We start from the raw sequence: 15,336 nt of genomic DNA, 5'->3' as shown, positions 1-15,336 counted from the left end.
TTTTAAATCACTTGGTAAATTAAAAACTTTTAACATCAGACATCTCATTTTCACGAGGAGTAATTGAGTATATATAAAATGTTAATTAATAAATAAAAATTAAATGTGATAATAAAAGAACTATATCTCTTAGTTTGTTTTAAAGAATTTATCATCCAATCGAATATGAAACTTCTCTTTTTTTATACATAATAATTCTTGATAAAAGAATTTCTGGTAGATATTATTTGTCAGGAAAGAATAAATGAGGTTTAGATTTTATAAAATAAATGAATAATCAAGAACTCGTGTTAAGAAGATCTTCACAGGTTTTATCATTTCTGAGTAAAAAAAAACAAAATTCGTTGATTACCAAATTGGACTTTGCTTAAATCTTCCAGAACATCGTACATGGTGAGAGTAAGTGAACATCATAAACTGTTGACAAATAGCATACTCAAAGTAAAACATATTGTTGATGTTATTTTGTAATTTTATAATTTTAAATTTAATTAAATATATTTACCAAAATAAATAATGAGGAATAAAAAATGTTTTCTAAGATGAAAACGATCGGAACAATATAAATGTGGTCTTCGTATTTCGGATCCCTCTTTAATTTCTTTGTTAATAGAGAATATTAAAAGCAATATGTTTTGTATTTTCTAAATGCAAAATGAAATGGACAACGAAAGAGTTATTCACAATTTCACATTGTATATTTTATTTTATTTTAAATTTTTTATTCCTTAAACTTTACAATTTGAATAAATTTTATATATGTTAATAAATATTTGTTACTATATAATAAAAACTTTTAGCTTTTTTATATTTGTTTGTGTTGATCAATTGGGTTCAGCTTACACCTTAAATATATAATTTATAATGCTAGACCCAATTAAGTTCAAAGTCATTTGTCAATTTCGGTCTATGATTTTAACAGGTGATTTAATAGATGGTTATCATTATCATTATTATTAATTAATACAACATTAGTAACTTGTACACCATGAGATATTCCAAATTGGATTAAACATGCACCAAGTACAAAATAGTTTTTCTTTCTTTTAATAGGAATTAATTATTTGACATGTGAGACTATAATAATTAAAATCATCCTATCAATCACAAATTAATAATTGTTTTATGCCCATGAGGGTTTTAAAAAAAGACTTTTTGGTAGTATTATTAGTTAAGAAAAAAGAGGGAAGTCTAGACTAATAAATGAAATAATAACAAATATTGTGTCAAGAAAGATCTTCACATTTTTTGTAAGCATCACAAATAAATATTTATTAACAAAATATTGTGGAAAAAATGATCTTCACAGTCTTGTAAGCATCACAAAGAAATTTTATTAACAAAAATAATGTGTGAAAAAAATGATATTCACACGTTTGTAAGCATCATGATTTTTTATGATAGCATATTAACAAAGAAACTAACTTTGGCTTTGTATGAATGGCTTACAAATAATTGTAATATATATTATATGATTCTTAATTGTTGAGCCTTGATATCCCAGGAATCTTCAAGTTACATTAATCCATCTATCTTCAACTATTGAAGAATGAGTCATTCTCAAATATTGAGTAGAACTTTTTTTTTTCTTTAAAAAGAGAAAATTAAGAAAGAATACCAAGGGGCTTAAAATATAAATAGAATTCAACGTCTAAAAACATGATTGTAAGATTTGATTTATCTTTTAAATATTGAGTATACGTTTCAGAAAGTCATAGACTATTTTTTTTTTTTTTTTTTTTTAAGTTCAACCTACAAAACAATAATTGATCGATTATAAAAATGGAATATACCTAGTTAAGGAACAAATAGTAAAAAGAATATGTAGTCCATATTTGTAATTATTACTAACGAAAGTGAAGAATTTATGGAGTCTTGTTGTGCTATCTTAATCGAAATTTTTTGACCAAATGATTAGTTTTAGAAAGTATTTAAGATGTTATGTGTTTATTTATACCATTAAAGATGTCTTCTCATACTTACATAAGTTTTTCACTAACACATATATGTTTGATGTTAAACAATCTAAATAAGTGAAATAACCTGAGCACGAACAAATAGGCAACGAGTTTAAGCAAGATTAAATCAGAACACATCCTTTTTGACATAGTTTAAGAACATGATAAATAGTCAAAAAGAGAAGAAAGAGAAAGGAGGTAAATGAGCTAGAGAAAAAGAAAACATGCTACTAAAGAACTAATTGCACTAGTCTATCTGTATATAATAATGAGCCTGAGACCATTCTTATACTCAAATCTATTTTGTTGTTTTTTCTTAAACAGAAATTCGTAATGTCTCTTCAAGTTTCAGCAGTGCCAACTTCAAACAAAGTGCTAAGCAAGATACAAATCGGCGCTCAGCAAATTTCATCCTAGCATTTGGGGGGATCATTTCCTCTCTAGCTAGTAACTTGTGGTAAAATAGTGCTTATTGATTTCGTCTAATTTAATTTGAACTTGTTTGAGACAGTTTCGTTACAAAGTTTTTATATATGTTAATACTAAGTCATAGTAGGACCAGTGATGGTCCTCTTTACCATAAATAGCCAACCCCTGTTCAAATACGTGCATGCCAATTACCATTTGCCATATATATATATTTAAAAACATTAATTAATTTTATATATGGTTTCTTTTCCTATATGGTATCTGTATCTTTTTTTTTTTTTAATTTGATTTTCTTATTAGATAGTTGTGGTAAATAGGTACATCGAACTTGATAAAACAATGAAATTACTACTTAGTAGGAGTCTAAATTTATTCTCGTTATATATAACTAAGTTATACTCCGATTTTACTTAAGCAAAAATCTTCAATACGTACAACATATCTATTGATACAATATTCATATAGTAGACGGATGTCTTAGAAATTTATCGTGAGTTAAACAAAAAAAAGCTACCATAGTCATGGTTTGGTGTCTAATTAACATGAAGCAGACAAATTCTTGAATGTGATTTAATTTTTGTCTGCATAGCTCCGTCAATGCGTAAACTTGTACAAAAGGTACCAATTAAGTGCTAAATATTCATTAAAAAAATAAAAATTACTGTTTCAAAAATACTCCCAATTTTATATATATATACAAAATCCCACACATAATTACTAATGGCGCGCGTTCTCTTCTGATTCCTTATTTATAAGGAACAGTGGGATCAGAAAAAGCTACAGATTAAGGGAAGAAATTAAGAGAATCCTAAAGGCTAATGTTAACAAGCCGACAGAGAAACTTGACTTGGTTGACAGAATCCAGAGGTTAGGCTGTCCTACCATTTTCAAACTGACATTGATCAAATCTTAGAGAAAGCTACGAGGCTCATCAAGACAGTGGTCTGAAAGATGAGAATGAAACTTGTATTCCATCTCTTTGAATTTCGATTACTGAGACAACATGGTATAACATATCCTGTGGTATTGTTCTTGCTTTTCTCTTGTTTCTTTGTTCTTTTAAATTAATTACGAATTTACCATTTATATTATTAACTGTTAAATTGATGCTAATCATGCACATGGGTGGCGAAGCAGATGTCTTCAACAAGTTGAAGGCAACAATGGGAAACTTTAAGAAATCTTGTGAAAGACATTCGAGGAATGTTAAGCTTATATGAAGTACACATCTCAGGGTGCATGGTGAAAGTATACTGGATGAGAGCGCTTGCTTTCACCACCACATTATCTTGAACCAGTAGCGACCCAATTCAGCTCTCCCTTGGAGCACAAGTTAATAATGCCTTAAATCGACCTCTTCGCAAAAGCTTCCAAGGCTAGGGGCAAGATACTACATGCCTATATCAAGACGATCATTTGCACGATGAATTCTATTAAAATTTGCAAAATTAGATTTTAATATGTCCAGAAAGTCACCAGAAGGAACCCAGTGATATTACAAGGTATGAATAATGATTCGGATTTTGTAAGGATTTTTAAGCGTTGCTTATTTAAATGGCTTCGACTATTAATGTTATTTAATTAGGTGGTGGAAAACTTTAGATGTTGAGAATAATCTACCTTTTGTAAGGACAGAGGGTGTAGAGCTATACTTTTGGATAGTAGGAGTGTATTTGAGCCTGATTATGGGCTGGCTAGGAGGTTTCTAACCAAAGTGATCGCCATGTGTTCCATATTGATGACATCTATGATGCATATGGTACAATGAAGAAAACTGAACTTTTCACCACTGCAATGAGAGGTTTGTTCCTGTATTTCCTCAATTTTTACCATGTCATACAGTAAATCATTAGTTATATATTTATCATTTAGTTTAATTTTTCAGATGGGATATATGCTATGGAACCCCTGCCAGAGTATATGAAAATTGCTTACAGGGCTCTCCTTGATGTTTATGATGAAATTGAGAAAGATATGGTCTACCAAGGAAAATTGTACCGCCTGATTATGCAAGAGAAGCGGTAAATTTCATTTAGTAGTTAATTAAATAGTGCAAAAGCAATTGAAGCATGTAAGATTCCTGTCAATAATTTATAATTGCAATACTAATTGAGATTATTATTTATGTTTTATCATCAGATGAGATATTGGTGAGGAATTATAACATTGAAGCGAGTGGTGCGACAAAACTATGTACCAACAATGAAGAGTACTTTTCTGTTGCATTACCTAGCTGTGGCTACTTAACATTAGCAGCCACATCATTTGTGGGTATGGGAGATATAGTAACTAAAGAATCGTTTGAATGGGTACTCAGCAACACTAAAAATCGTTAAGGCCTCATCAATAATTAACAGAATCATGGATAACACAGTCGGTCACAAGGTACTGCTGGAATTAATTATTTTATTCATAATCTTCATCGAGCCCAATTCAGATTAGAGACTTCTTTCTTCAGTTATATATTATTTATTTGTGGGTAGGATGAGCAAGAGAGAGAACATGTTGCCTCAGCAGTTGAATGCTACAATGAAGCAGCATGGTATTCAGAGGAAGAGGTAGTAAATTATTTGGCGAACAAGTTAAGAATGCTTGGAAAGATATAAATGAGGAATTTATTAAACCAACTGCGTTCCAATGCCTCGCTTGAACGGGTTCTTAATCTTGCTCGCGTAATGGATTACTATACAAGGAGCTGATGGCTACACCAATTCTCATTTGATGAAGGCATGTGCCTCATTGCTTAGGGACCCTGTACAGCTCTGAAGATTAGTCCAGAGCTGAGTAATACTCCATTTGGTCCACCCCAATTTTAGGGGATAAATATTATATGGTTTTGTGAGAGGTACGACGAAAACAGGGAAGAAACAAGAAAAAGAAGAACTGAAATACTTCGGTATTTTCATTATATTTGGAGAAGTCCAGCAAGCTGACATTTATAGTAAAAACAGAGCAAAAGACGTAAAGCAAAAACAGAATTTAAAACAGTTACAGAGATGTAAAACGAACGTAAAACAGACTGCAAAAGCGAGTAAACAGAACGTAACGACTGCAAGGTTAGTTAAAGTAAAACTGACTTAACAACTTTTCTAAGACTTCTTAAACTGATTAACAGCTTTAACAACTATTAATCAGTTTACTAACATTCTCCCTTAAACTAAACTATCTTAATCACCATTCAGTGTTTTACTGACATCCTTCCGTAAATCAAGCCACCCCTTTTGTCATGCATACTTAACATCTAATTCTGAACCATGTTAGCAGCAACAACTCTCATTAACTTGATGCTAGTAGTTCTTCTTGTAAACGATCTGATGAAGCTTTAGTATACTAGACTGATGCAGCCACAGTATTATCTTACAGATTTACAGAGTCAATTCTGAAACAGAGAGAGTTAATAACTAGATTTCTTGGTCAGGAGAGATGACTTTAGAATCTGAGATTTCCTGTGAAAGAGAGGACACAACTGTAAGTTTATATCTGAGAGCTTCAAATCTCGTAGTGGACAAGGATTTGGTAAAGATGTCTGCGGTTTGGTGCTCTGTGGGAACATGCAGACTTTTAACTTTTGGCTGCAATTTGTTCTCTGATGTAGTGCATATCTAACTCAATATGCTTGGTGTCGAGCATGGAAAACTGGATTAGATGCAAGTGAGTTAGCACTCTGATTACACACCATATAACAGGAACTTCAGGAAGATGCAGACCCATTTCAGTGAATAAACTATGAAACCAGGCTATTTCTGTTGCACCTTGAGCAAGAGCTATACTCAGCTTCAGTAGAAGATAGGGCCACTACTTTTGTTTCTTGGAGCTCCATTGCAGCAAGTTAGATCAAGGAATAGGCAGCAACCGCGGTTGACGTCTGTCCTGAATGCTCTGCCCAGTCAGCGTCAGTGAAACATTCAAGATGAAATCTTTGTATTTGGTGAACTTGACACCAAATTTGAAGTGCCTTAAATATCGAAGAAGTCTTTTGCAAGCTTGCCAATGAAGTGAGTGGGAGCTTTTAGAAATTGACTTAATTTGTTGACAGAAAATGCAATCTCAGGCGGATAGTGTGAGGTATTTTAGTGCACCAATGGTACTCCGGTAGAGAGATGGGTTGCAAATGGCTCACTATCCTCAAATGTTAATTTGTTTCCTAATGCCATTGGAGTGGAGCACGGTTTGGAGTCTGACATTCCAGTTTTCACCAGTAAAATCCGCGCATATTTATCTTGACTCATATGTACTGCTGAATCTGTTCTTTGAACTTCAAATCCCAAAAAAAACTAAGAGAGCCTAAGGTTTTAAGGCAAACTCAAGATTTGTTTGCACACAATATCTTGAACTAACTTATCATCACTTCCTGTTGTAATATGTCATCAACATAAACAACACCATATATAACCTGATTATTGTGTTGTAAATAAATAGACTAGGATCAGCTACTGAACAGAGAAAACCCCACTGCAAGAAGGCATTTTTGAGCTTCTCAAACCATGCCCGAGGGGCCTGTTTAAGTCCAGAGTGCCTTTACCAATTTACACACATGAAGAGGCTTTGTATCATCAATGAAACCTTGTGGCTGTCATAAAAACTGTCTCACTAAGCTCTCCATTGAGAAAAGCGTTATTTACATCAACTTGCTGAATATCCCAGCCATATGTGATAGCCAACTTAGAACAACTCGAATGGTAGAAGACTTATAACGGGGCTGAGGTTTCAAGATAATCAATCCCGGGGTTTTGTTGAAAACCTTTTGCAACACAGTAGCTTTGAACCTTTGAATAGACCCTCAGAATTTTGTTTTACCGAAAAACCCATTACATCAACATATTATGTGTGATTCAGCTGGAACAAGTTCCCAAGTATGGTTGGATATTAAGGCTTTAACTCACTTTCCATGGCAACTTTCCAGGATGGATGAGATAGGCTTCAGCTACACCCTTTGGTTCACTTGTATCTAGGTGCGAATTAGAAGAAACTAACATGGATATAGGAATTTTAGCTTTAGACCGGAGTAACCATGGGGTGAGTATTTAATGAATGTGAATTATGAGCAGCAAAGTCAATGGTGGCAGGGTGGACTGGTGTTTAGGAAAGGGAAGATCTACAACAAGATGAATGGATTCAGGAGAACTAGTAGAGTTTTCTGGTAATGTAGTGGGAGAGTTGTAAGAGGCTGGACAAAGTGTTGAGCAGGTTCAAGAGCTGAGTATGTACAGATGTGAAGAAGACTCTATAAAAGGTGAATTTGGTAATGTACTAGGTGAATGTGAGGAAGGTTCTCTAAAGGATCAGACGTTAGTGTTTTATGTGAGGGAGTTTGTTCTAAAAAGACGGTGGAGATGAAATGTTAACAGACTTGGAAAGGGGACTGGACTTTGATAGTGGAGCTATAGATGACCTTTGCTGACCAATTGTAGGAAAAGGTGGTGAAGAGGAAGAGGAACGGGTGCAGTGGTCAAGGAAGGTATGACTCTAAATGAGTTTTATCACAAGATAGAAACTGTGGTGATTGACTGTTTTAGGACAGAATGCAACAGTTCAGTGGTTGCAAAAGGAAATGGTTTTCATCAAATTTAGCACTTTGCATATATAAAATTGCCTTTAGAATCCATGCATTGTATCCTTGTGATGCATGCTATATCCTACAAACGTGCATGTGGTGGTGTGAAATTAAATTTGTGTGAGTTATAAGGGTCTAAGGTAAGGATAGACTGCACAACCAAAGATTTAATACACTTATAATCTGGAATTGTTTAAACAAAATCTGAAATGGAGATAGACCAGATAATACAGACGTGGGCAGCCTATGTAAGGTAAGCAGCGGTTTGGAAAGAAGCACCAAAATTTTAAAGGCTATTGGCTTGAGCCAGAAGAGTTAAACCTTGTTCTACTAATGTCTATGTTTTCTTTCAACCCTTCATTTTGTTGGTGGGTATAAGGACATGGATGCCTAAAAACAATCCCATGATCAAGAAAAAATGGACTAAACTCCTATATTCCCCTCCCCAATCTGTTTGAACACATTTATGGTGAAGTTAAATTGTTTTTCTGCTAGAATATGAAAATGTTTGAAGATATGTTGAGTTTCTGATTTATTTTCAGTGGGAAAAATCCAAGTGAATCGGTTAGTCATCTAGGAATTGAATGTAATAACGAAAAACCTTCAGGTGAGGGAATGGGAGAGGGTCCCCAAAGGTCTGAATGAACCAGTTCTAGGGGTTGAGAGGCTCTTGAATTGGTTCTAGGAAAAGCTGATCGGTGAAGTTTACCAAATTGACATGCAGTGCAGAAATCAAGGTGTGTGAACAATATTGTTTAGTTGTAAATATGCGAATTTTGGAAAGAACATTGCATTGGGGTGACCTAAACGTTTGTGCCACCAACATTCATTGGTTTTGACAGTAGCAAGTGATTGAAATGTGTTGTGTATATTATTACTAGTAGCATTTACACAAGGGGTACATTTGCAAGAGATTCTAAAGACTCATTATTAGAACTTAAGTTGGTTCACAAAAATCTGAAATTACAGAAGAAGAAGGCTGGGTTGGACAGATGATCTTGGTGTAGTGTCTGGTTGAGAAGTTGAAGACTGTGGCTGTAGGTTTTGCAGAGACATCCGGCAAAGGAATTTTGGAGTGGCTGCAGTTTGAAGTTGGTAAAGGCCATCCTTAAGTCTTCCTTGAAGAAGAACAACCTTGGATTGTTTGTCCTTAACAACACAATGGTCAGCAAAGAATTCAACTATAACACCATTATCTTTAAAATCTAGATATGCTTAACAGATTTTGGTGATGCTAGGGAACACAAGACATGCTTAAGATAAAGAGACTTAGATTGACATGGAAATAAGTGAAACCAGTATGAGATATAGGTAGAAGCTCACCATTTCCAACCTGGAGCTGCTCATTTCAGTGTAATTAGAATGACAGTGAGTGAGAGAGATCAGCTGTTAACTGATCTGTAGCTCCTGAGTCATGTACCAGGAGACATCTTGGACAGTGGATGGTGCAGCAACATAATTGGCAACAGAGTTGGTATAGTTTGGTGACTGTGTTTGAGTTAAAAGCTGATTGGAAGGGGTATGTGGTATGTTGTAGAGGATTCATATTTGTTTGAATCTGCCCAGATGATCCTGCGGAAAATGAGTGATGTTGCATTATGAGCTGTAGAATTAGTGTTGTAGATGGGTGGACACCAGCTGATATGTTTGGATTATAGGTAGGCTGAGATGTGCTCTGAGGGGAGTATGGTGATCTGATAGACAGCAGGTGGTCTGGAGTAATTAGGAACAAAATTCTGTCTGATCAGTGGATTGATATTCCTGTATAATTTGTGTCAAACCTATGATAACAATTGAGAGCCAAGGGTCCATTTTTTCCACATACTTGGCATATAAATCTGCCTCTACCAGATCCACGCCTCCCTCTGCCACCAATCTGTGGTGAGTAAAACTGGTGCTGTGGAACTGAGTTAACAAGATGATTAGATCCAGGACAAAGTGACTAGATCCATGAGTAACTTGAGGAGTACTTGAATTGTGGGATGCAAAGCAAGAGGTGGCATAGGTGTAAACGAGACTGTTGACCATTGAAGGCATGATTTTCACTAGATATTTTTGTGATTCTCACCAGTTGTAAGATTGGCAAGGTTAACTGATCCACCTTGGAATTCAGTGTTAACCTTGAGTTCATCACTAAATTAGCTTTTTCTAAACTCAACTCATACTTTTGTAGAATTATCTGTGCTTCTGGACCGAAAGTGGATCAAGTCTAGACTCAAGTCTAGTGGTGATATTACTACTGCAGCGTCATATTCAGAAGTTAGGCCATCAAGAATGTAGTTTAACATTCTTCATCAGTGACTATTATACCACTGGAAGATAAAACTTCAGCAAATCCTTCATTCTCATGAAGTAATCATGAATACTTAGATTGTCTTTCTTGTATTTTGTAGTAAGTTCTTGATATGTAAGGTTTTAGATCTAGATTCAGTAAGAAACTCTTTTTCTAAAACAGTCCACATTTCGACAGAAATTGACACTTTGATACAACAGAAAAAATTGATTCAGATATGGATCCAAGAAGCCAACTTACTAGTGATTTATCTGTCTTTTTCCACTGAACATAAGCTGGATTAGGTTCTTTTCTGTAACTCCATCAGAATTTTCACTTTGGATCTGATAAAGGGGGTGGACACGAAAACAACCGGTTAGATGTTCCTCCAGATCATGAGAACCTGCTGCAAATAGAATCTGTGATTTCCAGAATCTATAATTATCTCTGGTAAGTTTGGGAGAGATAACAGGTAGGGTTGAAGAAGCCATGGCTGGAGATATACTGAAGAACTTTCGGTTTCAGAAGTCAACTTATGAGTTGAGATATTTTGATTGAGAGATCAACCATTATGACGTTTGTCTTATGGCTCTGATACCATGTGAGAGGTACGACGAAAACAGGAAGAACAAAGAAAAAGAAGAACTGAAATACTTCGGTATTTTTATATTGGAGAAGTCCAGCAAGCTGACATTTATAGTAAAAACAGAGCAAAAGACGTAAAGCAGAAACAGAATTTAAAACAGTTACAGAGATGTAAAACAGAACGTAAAACAGACTGCAAAGAGACGTAAAACAGAACGTAACAGACTGCAAGGTTACAACGGTAAACTGACTTAACAACTTTTCTAACAGACTTCTAAACTGATTAACAGCTTTACAACTTCATTAATCAGTTACTAACAGTTTTTAATGGAAACAAATAAATAATTTCCCCAATAATTTGGTCCACCCAATTTCATAGGGGATAAATAATGTATATATGGTTTTTAATGAAAACAAATAAATAATTTTCCTTTTTATCACCGGGGTGTCCGGACTAGTTTACGTGCATCTCGACTAATCTCCGAGATCCATTGAACGCTTTATAAGCCTAATGTTGTAGATAAGCCACAAATTAATTTGAGATAGATAACCTTGAAGTTCGAATCCAGAAAATCAATGAAATAAGCAAATTTTCTTGACATTAGGCAAATCCTTTGAGGTTCCAATAGTTATCATTAATAAGCCCCTTAGGATCTTTCATGACTACTCAGCTGCAAAAAAAAAAAAAAAAAAAAGTGAACCTTTTCGATGTTTGGCTGAAAAAAATATAGGGAAAACAGATCAGAAATTGCCCAGTAGGGAGTTCTTTAATTCCAGGACCATCAGCAATAAATCAGTCACTCCAAGACAACAAAATATTAATTACCTTAACATTATTCCCACTCACGAGATTCTAGAGAGTGAGTGGGACATGAATATCTTAGCTTAATCTAAATTGTAGTGCATAAATAACGAGATACTATTACGTAAGATTACTCGTCAAGGTATTCATCTTGTATAAGCTGCCAAATTTCAATATTAATTAGAAAACAATGTTACACTAATTATACTATTTTAGGTCCCATAATTTTTTGTATTTGTTTCACATGTTTGTCAAAGTACATTCATTTTGTGGACTGTGGACAGAGTCATAGAGACAAAACTATAAAGCAAGAGAGAGAACTAATAAATGTGTGGTTAATTCTCTCTCCCTCTTTTCATATGATTTGTGAGAAAAAAACCACTGTTTAATACAATTTCTCACAAATAGATTACGAGAAAAGTCAGAAAGTAACATGTGTCCAGTCCTGAGAATCACTTTTGAGATCCAATCGCTGTCTCTTCTAAGTTTAAGGACTTAATTAATAATGTTCAGATTCAAGTTGGTATATGAGGAAGCTTAGTTAGAAATCTGTTATGCTGAGCTGTAATTAGTTGAAGTAGTTAGAGGTAGTTAGTTGACAGTTATAAGCTATTTCTTTGTATATAAATAGCAATGTAACAAGACTCTTTTTAATCAATCAGAATTCTCTCTTCACGTTAGTGCCCCCAAAATAACATGGTATCAGAACACCAATTCCAGGGCTTGAAGATTCTGAAAATTCACAGAGTTTTTTGAACTTTAAGAAACAGTATAAACTTTTCACAATTGAGAATTATCATTTGATCCCCTGATGACTATAGTTTGGATTAAGTAATTATTTATCATGATACAAGAGTTATAACTATCAAAGTTAAATTCTCTCTCACGTTTGAATTTAGATTGACTTGTGGTGGCATATGTATTTTATGTTTGGCTCCAATTGACCCATTTGTTTTTTGCAGTTTTTCTGAATTGGTCCATTTGTCATCTATCACAAATTTATTAACATAATTAAAGGGTGTGTTGAATGGAGGCATATAAGATAATAGGGGTAAGCTTCATTTATTTTGCAAGATTCGATGTTGGTTTGCAAGTAAGTAATAAAATATTGCCGGTATCTTTGATTGCAAACAGTGTTATTGTTGGTAATGTAGCAGGTATATGATACCCTCTCCCACCCCTAGGATTAAAACAGTTGGGTAATTTTTTTGTACCTATTTAAACCTTAATTAAATACCATTTCAGACACAATTGCCCTCAAATGTCTACCAATAACAATTAAGCCAGCCCCTTACATTTGAGAAATTAGCTAAAAAGAATTTCACACAAAAGAAAGAAAAATTAAAGAAAATCAAGAAGCGAAAAATAGAGAGAAGAGAGGAGAGTTCTGGAATTTCAGTTTCAATTTCTCTAACTGCCGAATAACAGAGCAGGTGACTGATTTATTCAGCCTATTTACAATGCGCAGCGTTTTATGCATATTACAAACTTTTACAATTGTTTGTAAACATTACAAACAAATCCCCGTAGTAAGTTTGTAATTATTACACTTTCATACAACAACATAAACTGTAAACTATAGATTTAAAGGAAAACTTAGAAAATCTTTCTGCACCTTCACTTTACTCAATATCCTTCCGTAAACTAAACTGCTCTAGTGGTTTTCTGCAACTTTCACTTTACTAATATCCTCACGTAACCAAGCTCCCTTTCTAGCTGATTTTCAACAACAGCTTCCTTACTCAGGTCACCTTTCTTTCTGCAAAATGACCCATCGACTGTAAACAACTCCTTTATTGATACTTTTACAAAAAAATCATATGTATTCATCAACCAAAGCAAGCATTTATCAACCACATTCAATAACCAAAGCACAAGCATTCATCAATCAGAGTTAACATTTCAGCAGGAGACACACAAAAGCATTCAACTCTGACAGTCAGCTGTAGTAACAAATCTTCTGCAGGTTCTTCTGTTAAGCATTTATCAAACCAATTCAACAACGACTGTAAAAACTCCTTTATGATACTTTACAAACAATCATATGTATTCATCAACCAAAGCAAGCATTTATCAACCACATTCAATAACCAAAGCACAAGCATTCATCAATCAGAGTTAACATTTCAGCAGGAGCACATCAAAAGCATTCAACTCTGACAGTCAGCTGTAGTAACAAATTCTTCTGCAGGTTCTTCTGTTAAGCATTATCAACCAAATTCAAAATGAACTAAAGCAAAAACAATCATCAACCAAAGCAAGCATTTATCAACCACATTTAATAACCAAAGCACAAGCATTCAACTCTATCAGTCAGCTGAAGTAACAGATTCTTCTGTAGTATTCTGTAGGTATGGATGATACCACATTCAATTTTTCTTTGAGAGTCAGAAATCTGTGAGCAGGGAGAGCTTTTGTCAAAGTATCAACAACCTGGTATTCAGAACACACATATTGGACACATAATCTTTTCTCAACAGCCAACTCCCTCACATAATGCACATCAATTTCAATGTGCTTTGTCCTAGCATGAAAAACAGGATTGGAGGACAGTGCACCAGCACTCATGTTGTCACACCAAAGTATTGGAATGTTGTTGAGTTGGAGACCAAGTTCCTGAAATAAATTCTGGACCCAGACCAATTCAGTTGCTGCCTGGCTGAGAGCTCTATACTCTGCCTCTATAGACGACAGTGCAACAACTTTTTGTTTCTTTGAGCACCATTGAATCAGGTTTCCACCAAGAAAAATACTGTAACCCGTTGTGGACCTTCTGTCATTCCCATCACTGGCCCAATCTGCATCAGCATACCCTTCTAACTTGAGATGTTGGTTTGGTTTAAACAGTAAGCCATGCTGGAGTGTCCCTTTAATGTAACGAAGGACTCTTTTACAGGCAGTCCAGTGATTTGTAGTAGGGTATTGAAGGAACTGACTTAGCCTATTAACAACAAAGGCTAAATCAGGTCTTGATAATGTTAGATATTGAAGCCCTCCTACTAGACTTCGGTATAAAGATGGCTGATCAAAGAAGTCAATATCCTCTTTCATGAGCTTTGTTACAGTTGCCATGGGAGTGTTACATGGTTTGCACTCTGAGAGACCAGCCCTATTCAGTAGGTCTTGTGCATATTTTGCTTGAGTAAGGAGAAGTCCTACTGTGTTCCTATGCACCTCAAAGCCCAAGAAGTAATTAACAGCACCAAGAGTCTTTAGAGCAAATTTGCTGTTTAAATCTGTAACAATCTGCTCAATTAAGAAAGGATCATTCCCTGTTATAAGGATGTCGTCGACATAAACAAGGAGATAAACCACTTGAGTGTCTTTTTTGAAGAAGAATAGACTTGTGTCTGAAATACTGCTCTGAAATCCCCACTCAACCAGGGCCGTTTTTAGTTTATCAAACCAAGCCCTTGGGGCTTGCTTTAGCCCATAAAGAGCTTTGTGAAGTTTACAAACATGCTTGGATTTAGACTGATCAGTAAAGCCATCAGGTTGAAGCATAAACACTGTTTCTGTAAGTTCCCAATTTAGGAATGCATTGTTGATGTCTATTTGTTGGATTTCCCAATTGTGATGGACTGCAAGTGACAGCATAATTCTGATGGTGGCAGACTTAATCACTGGTGAGAAGGTGTCAAAATAGTCTAGACCAGGGGTTTGTTGAAATCCCTTAGCCACTAATCTTGCTTTATATTTCTGTAGGGTCCCATCAGCCTTTAGTTTAGTCTTGAAA

At 34.8% G+C, this 15,336-nt stretch overlaps 1 pseudogene; it reads left to right on the top strand.

Moving 5' to 3' along the window:
• The first annotated feature begins 3,508 nt into the window (after window positions 1-3,508).
• LOC116143447 lies at window positions 3,509-4,949 on the top strand (annotated as a pseudogene).
• Window positions 4,950-15,336: the final 10,387 nt, after the last annotated feature.

This window comes from Pistacia vera, unplaced genomic scaffold, assembly GCF_008641045.1.
Source record: "Pistacia vera cultivar Batoury unplaced genomic scaffold, PisVer_v2 Contig430, whole genome shotgun sequence".
In the NCBI taxonomy this organism is placed as follows: Eukaryota; Viridiplantae; Streptophyta; class Magnoliopsida; order Sapindales; family Anacardiaceae; genus Pistacia; species Pistacia vera.
Note: the sequence above shows the minus strand (reverse complement) of the source record. Positions and strands in the feature narration are given on the sequence as shown.